Source organism: Lathyrus oleraceus, chromosome 6 (assembly GCF_024323335.1).
Source record: "Lathyrus oleraceus cultivar Zhongwan6 chromosome 6, CAAS_Psat_ZW6_1.0, whole genome shotgun sequence".
NCBI classification, from domain to species: domain Eukaryota; kingdom Viridiplantae; phylum Streptophyta; class Magnoliopsida; order Fabales; family Fabaceae; genus Lathyrus; species Lathyrus oleraceus.
Window position 1 is genome coordinate 371,665,046 of NC_066584.1, and position 6,273 is coordinate 371,671,318.

Sequence of the window (6,273 nt, forward strand, 5' to 3'; positions counted from 1 at the left end):
TGTTAGTTTTAATTTGAACGTATTTAGATGTGTAAGTGTCTTTAGCGTTACTGAGGACTTCGTAATAACCAATTTGTTATACATAATGTTGCTGGCTATCCTGGTCGTGAGATTGACAAGCTGCGTCGACAGCCTATTTGGTCAGATAGCATAAATTGTTTGGTCGGGTTGAGGTCAGGTGTCCAGTGATTTGCATCATACATGGAGGTGCAGTTGTTGTTTTTTCTCATTCTGCAGCATGTCTTATGCGTATGGAATGAGGTAGTAATAGATTCATTTTGCTTCTTAAAAAAAAAAGTGTGTTAGTTTTAATCAAGTATGCCTATGAAATAACCTAACTTTAAGTAGATTGAGCCTTAATTTAATCCGAAACATAAACAATACAACAATAAAAACTAATACTTGTAGTTATTAGCCTAGTACTCACTACTCAGTAATATATTATTTTCCACCTAAAAAGGTTTCGTGGAGGGCAAGTTTACTTACAAATCCGTGTGACAATTTCAGATATATAAATATTTTGTTCAATTATCAACCTCATACTTACTTAATTATGATTGTTTATTAATCAATTAATATTGTTTCTTAGAGTAGAAATCCGTGATAACATGACAGACAAACATAAAGGTGGCACTCGAAAGAGACTAAAGTGAAGTGAACAGAGACAACCTGGCTAAAAATTTAATGTGGTGGTAGAAATGTGTCCACCTCTAACTCAAATACAGCCAAGCCATAAAGACAAAGATCAAAAGCAATTTTATGAATGTAGTAAAACATTGCTGCGTCATGAGTTAATTTATTTGGTCCCAAAACAAATAAAAGTGAACTACCACGTTGCTACTTTTAACAATTTGGTTTCTGTTTAACTCATCTCTTGAAACATTAGGTTTTTTTAGGTAATATTTAATATGGATTGCCAACATCCAGCCTACTAGACATTTTGAATGTGATCATGGTCGAATAATTGTTGAATAAATTCTGGTATAATCTTAAAACCGATTCGAGAGCAAATACTCATTAATAGCCTTAAAAGTTTTGAAGGTTACACCAACCACAACCATAAAAGACACATGTTGGTGTGGTTACATTATCATCAATGTATGGAGTTTGAGGTGGTGGCTTTTGAGGCTGGTGTGGTGAGTGTACTATTTATCTCTAGTGTGTAATTCTCTCCGTATGCGCATTAATGTAACATCCATGTGCTGTCTTTTTCATCCTGCTATGATCATATGTGGTATTTTTATACATCTACATTTTCAACCCTCTTTCCATTACACTATTTATCTCGAGTGTCTTAGTCATTCGGCATGCGTATTAATGTATGACTAGTATAAAATATAAGAATACATGTCTTTAATTCTTATAAAATTGAATGGTCCATCTTGCTAGAGGGATCAAGACAAAGTAAGATTGGTTCAACAATTTTCGGGCACATGCATTTAGATCATAGTTAGTTGAGAAAGGTCTTGACCTGACCCTATAACGAGAGAAGTGCGTACAACGTATAAAGGTAATGTCACCAACAAGACGTCATATGTGTGCCATTATTTGGAATATTCTAGGACCTAAATAACGGGCGTAGACCTGCACTAAGAAAACGCTGCATCCAAACGTAAAATATAGTATAGATTGTTAGATCACATAACGAGTATTATTTAGACATACATGAATGATCAGAATAAAGATCTATGAAGGGGATCAATAAAAACCCTAATTAACTTTATATAAAAAGGGGAGGAAGGATGTCGAATGGGGTATGAACTCACAAAAACCTGAAAAGATTTTTTTACTCAATCAATTACTGATTTGAGCGTTAGAGTGTCTTTTGCAATTCCCACACCATATTTCTCTCCCAATGCTTGTTCAATATGGGAAGCAACGAACTGATCATCGAAGAAACTCTATTAACACGATTATCTTAATCTTAACTCTATTGGAACAATAACCCCAACACATTGCTAGAATATTTTGGCCTAGGCAGATTAGTGGCAGCGTCTATAAAAATAGTATATATGATAATTCCTTTCACTTTTAAGACAATATGACGATTTCCAACTGTGAGAAAAACCCAAATAAGTGAGGAATAAAATTTCTCGATAATTACTCTACTCATTAGACCCTCGACCGGTGGGAGTACTTACCCACTGTTGAGGGAAACAATGTGCTATTCTTCTCTGACGAAAAAATCCATAGATCCACAAACAAATTACTACCTCTTTTGTCACACCGTGGATAATTTTCATATACATGACAATAAGTATTTCAACCTCACATAAGACCATGTGGATCTATATGCTTGCAGATACTGTCAAGGTGATGTAAGGTGGTGAAGTTTGTTGATAGCAAAGTTACAATCGACTGTTCAGTTTTTATGATAACAACATCTGATATCCAACGATATCTTGTGAAGTCTCTGTCTCTTGAAGATAACTCAAGCGATCGAAGATGCTCATAGGTGTTTATCAAGATATCCCTTTAAAGATGCTCTTGAGTATCAAGTCATGTCTTTGAAGTTATTTATGTCATTCAACAATGTTCAGTGAAGATTTATGTTTCAAGATTCTCTGGTGGTTTGTTCTCCAATCTCTCTAATGACGGTAACCAATTTAAATATCTCAAGTCTTGTCAAGTTAGAAAATTCAAAGTTATTGTGTGATGCTAAAGTCGAAGATAATGATGTCAAGACTTGAAGCTTCAGAGTTTTGAAAGAGAGCAAGTGTGAAAGCTTGCATGCTCGTGTCCGTCAGAGTGATTAATGTCTTGTAAAGGCACAATGGTACTTCTGGAATTACTAAGGAAAAATCATGCACACACACGCGCGCACGCGTACACAAAAAATAACCATTGAGAAGTCTCTCTTATTTTGTTAAAACCACCTGAAAATGTTTTAAAGTCTTAGTCAATTGATTATAGAATTATCTGATCAATTAGAAGCAATTTTACAACTAAATAGTAGATTATCCCTAATTCTATAATCGGTTATTTTTCTTTGTAACACTCATAATCAATTGGAACAAGTCTCTTAATGATTGGTAACAACTATATATTAAAATAATTCATTTGTGACTTGAACAATCAATTATTCATGTGTGATAATTGATTGGTATAATCGATTATGAGAGTTATTTCTCCCATGGATTGTTTTCAAATTTAAACCACATTTTAGCTTATAAATAGAGAGATTCTCTTAATTATAAATAGAGAGCTTATTTATCACTTTATCTTCTTTTCTATAAATCTCTCATTTTTCTCACATACATTTAGGGAGCGTACAATAGAGCACCACTTTTTAAAGGCAAAAATATGCTTATTGGAAGGATAACATGTATGTACATAAATGTAACTTGACAAGAATCTATGGGTAGTAATCACTAACGAGTCTTTTATCCCTAAAAACAAAGTCGATGATTCTATTAAAACTCCAAAAGATTGGACTGATGATGAAATCAAAAAGGCTTCATATGATCTAAAGACCAGGAATACACTTAGATTTGCACTAAGCACTAAAGTATATTAGTCTATCACACATCATAAAAAGCACACAAACTATGTGGAACACTCTTCAAACCCTCTACGAAGGTAATGAAGACGTCAAAGATTCTAAAATTAATATGTTGACAAAGGAGTATGGACTTTTCTGTATGGAACCTAGAAAATCCGTGGAATTCAACAAACTAGACAATTTGGAAAATACCATTTCTAAAAAAGATTGTGCTAACAAAATTTTGAGATCTATATGCAGGGAATGGTAGACAAAGGTAACCCCATAAAAGAGTCAAATGATCTTAGTTCTTTGAATATCATAAAACTATTTGGAAAGCTTAGTGAACATGAGAATGAACGGCTCGCTGAAAGCGAAGTAAAGTCGAAAAGAAAGAGAAGGTAAAAGAAGAGAAGCGTGATCTATCCTTGAAAGCTTTGTCGTTAAGAAAAAATAAAAAATAAAGAAGAAGATGATAGTTCTGGCGAAGACTCTTCAAAATAATAAGAGATTGGTTTATTCGTCAAACACTAAAATTAATATACGAGGAAGCATAACCCCAAGCATTCAGAAAAAAATTAGGTTAATTTCAAAAAGTCTCATGCACAAGAAGGAACATAAGAGAAAAGAAGATGCTGTATGCTTAAAATGCAGAAAATCGGGTCACTATAGAACCACATGTTTGAGTCTCAACAAACATCATAAGACAAAGGATAAGGAATTTTACAAGGCGCCATGAAAATATGCTAAAGGTCGTAGAGCCTACATTACTTGGGAAGAAGAAGATGAAAGCTCTTTTTTATCTTCCGGTTCATGTTTTGATAATGAATGTGCCAACATATGCTTGATGGCACACAAGAAAAGTGAAGACTCAGAGGTATATACGTTTGATCCTGAAGTTAAACCATCTAATAAATAATTGTCGAAAGCTTTTAGGGAAATGCATGCAGATGCTCTAGATGCTTTTAAGATAATTTTCCTCCAAAGAAAACTTATTTCAAAGCTAGAGTAGGATATTAATGATCTTAATAGTGCTTTAGATTCCTTGAAGGAAAATCATGCATCTCTCATAGATGGGCGTTTTTGTACTTCTTGTTGGGTGAGAATATGAAGTATAAAAAAGGTCTATAGGGGGGGTGAATAGACTCTTATTTAAAATTTTGACTGATTTTCCAGAACTAAAATATAAGAGGTATCTTTAAAACGCGTGGAAGTCCTAAATCAAAAATAGAGATCTTATGATTGTATTGGAATTCAACCACGTTGACAAATACACAATTCACAAATCTCACATATTGTTCAAAGATAGTGTTTAATTGAGTAATTGTAGCTTACACGAGATGTGTCATGTATAATGATTCAATTAATACCTGATTCTAATTGCACTAGTTTTCCAGATTTTAATTAGCACCAAAGCTCAATTAGGTACCGATTCTAACAAAACCAAACATTACGTAATAAATCGCTACCAACTAAAATAAACAATAAATTACACTAGAGAGAAAGTAAACAAAATATTTAGAGAGAGAGAGAGAGAGAGAGAGAGTTGTGTCAAAACAAGATTCTGGATGAAATGAAATGAGAAAATAGACCTTTATTTATAGGTTAGAGGTTGAGTGAAAAAGGAATTTCCAATAAATGTGTTTTATGACAATCTAATCAATTGATGCATGTTCACAATCGATTAGAAGTTTGAAATATAATCGATTGTAAGTTTTAAAATGAAAGAAAAATATATATAGTCATTGAACATCATTAAGGCGTTGTCATATTCGATTGGGACTCAATTTTGAATTGAGCTAATAGGTTAGAAAAAGTCCCAATCGATTAGATAATTCAAAATTTTGCCAATAGAAATTTTGACACTTCCTAATTTATCTTGCACAATTTTAAGATGTTTTTCAAAATACTTTTTGTAAAAAAAAATAGTTCGAAAATATATTTTAGCGTGTGTATGTGCTTCAACAATGCACTTTTACGATAAAATCCTTTTTGTATTACAATTGTTTCACTCACTACTAAATTAGGAGGGTCCTAAATACTTCAAAAATTTGCCAGATGCTTTCTTAGTATGATTAGAGAATTGTGACGGTTTTATTAGGACTGTTATCTAAACCGACACAACTAACCGTTAAAAAGGGGCGGCTAGAACCGACATAATTTACTATAACTAACGTTGCTTTTTTACTTTCCCTCTTCCATTTCTTATAATTGCGCTCTATTTTTTTTTAATTTCCCTCTTTTCCCAACCCTTCCATATTAACAATAACTTTGGCTTTTACGTTAAAACTTCCATGGCCGCAACCCTTCCATATTAACAATAACTTTGGCTTTTACGTTAAAACTTCCATGGCCGCAGTACTAACACCCTTCTTCTTCACCCTATCTAAGTACTCTACTTCCGGTCCCTTTCACCACATCCGATCGATTTGCCAGTTCCCATTCTACTTTCTTCTCCGATCTGCACCAAATTTCCATTTTAAGGGTTTTGAATTTTCTTTCAATGGACTCGATTTGATCCAATATTTCTTCTTTCAATGTGGATTATAGTTTTTGACTAAGTTGTGTATTTTATGTTTGATTATAGTTTTTGCTCTAGCTACATAAAAAATAGTAATAGAATGTGATGATTTTATTCTGTTGGATATCCAAGACGAATACAGTAACATCCCATACAAAGTATGTATGTTGAAAATGACTAATTTTTTTAGTTGATTATGTAATTTCTTACTAAGTTTAGTATTCCATTATTTCTGTAACACTTGAAACTCCATTGACATTTCAACATGTTG